General features: G+C 41.3%; 1 protein-coding gene across 1 annotated transcript in view; it reads right to left on the reverse strand.

Moving 5' to 3' along the window:
- LOC135211216 (hemicentin-2-like) overlaps positions 1-388 on the reverse strand; it is a 222,157-nt gene extending 221,769 nt beyond the window's left edge. The window contains exon 1 of the mRNA XM_064244453.1: positions 1-388. This exon is cut by the window's left edge and continues 15 nt beyond it. The gene's annotated coding sequence lies outside the window, so the exon portion shown is untranslated.
- Between the last annotated feature and the right edge of the window lie 687 nt (positions 389-1,075).

The raw sequence follows: 1,075 nt of genomic DNA on the forward strand, positions 1-1,075 counted from the left end.
TTCCTTCAAAGTTATGGAAATTTGTAACAATAATCCATCATTGTCCTTAGATGATTAACAAATGTACAGTCACCAAACATTAAAAGAAAACGATTTCCATCAACTTCGGAATGTTAATACTTATTCAATATCGACCAGCAACTTATCCATTTTCAAAAGTAATGAAGAATTTCTACTATGTATTCATGGGAAAACGATGAATATACATCACGAACTAATTTCGAAGTAATTAACGGAACGACGGCAATAAACGTGCCGTTCTGATATAATTTGATATGCAAATGTTGCAGTCTTCGCACGAGAAGGGAACGCTGAAAAACGCATACACACTAGTTCACTGAGGTCGCGAGAATGACTGGTCTTGCTCTCGCAGCCAGACCTTCACCTCGTGTACCAACGCGTCGCTTCGTCCTGCCGGGCAGGAGCAATAGGAGCAAAAGGAGGAGGAGGAGGAGGAGGAAGCGTGGAGGGTGAGTGAATGTGCATATACATGCGCGCAAGTTCCCGAAGGAAAGAAGAGACTGGGAACCGAGCGATAAACGAAACTCGGGCTAATCAGGATTGACTGATTTGGGCCTGTCATAGGATTTTGTCCTTCCTTAGAGGCTGTGATCACTCGGCTGAGATTTTCTACAAAAGATGTGGGGACGAGACATATTTCCTTCCGCGGCTGGAGGAGAATAGGCAGTAAATTGACCAATGCCTGTCATAGGAATTGATTTGCGATAAAATGAGAATAAAAGAAATTAGCAGATAATGGAAATAAAGCTATCCGAGTGAGATAAAGAAATGAACAATGTTTAATCATCATTAACTTAATTTTCTCAGAATTTCATGGAATCTCACGCCAAGAAGAGGGCGACATTTTCGAGGAGGGAAAAATAATTTGGCACAGGACTCAAGAAGACTGAGAACCTCACTAGGAAGACGATAATAGATACTTAAACACAAACAACATGGAATCTCTTATGAAAACTAAGGCAAAGATGCAAGGAATTCGAAGACAAAATTGCATCCTTAACTCAAACTCTGAGATCCGGTACAGGACAGTCTAACAACGTGGCACCTCGGCAGA

The sequence above is a fragment of the Macrobrachium nipponense genome, chromosome 4 (genome assembly GCF_015104395.2).
Source record: "Macrobrachium nipponense isolate FS-2020 chromosome 4, ASM1510439v2, whole genome shotgun sequence".
Taxonomy (NCBI): Eukaryota; Metazoa; Arthropoda; class Malacostraca; order Decapoda; family Palaemonidae; genus Macrobrachium; species Macrobrachium nipponense.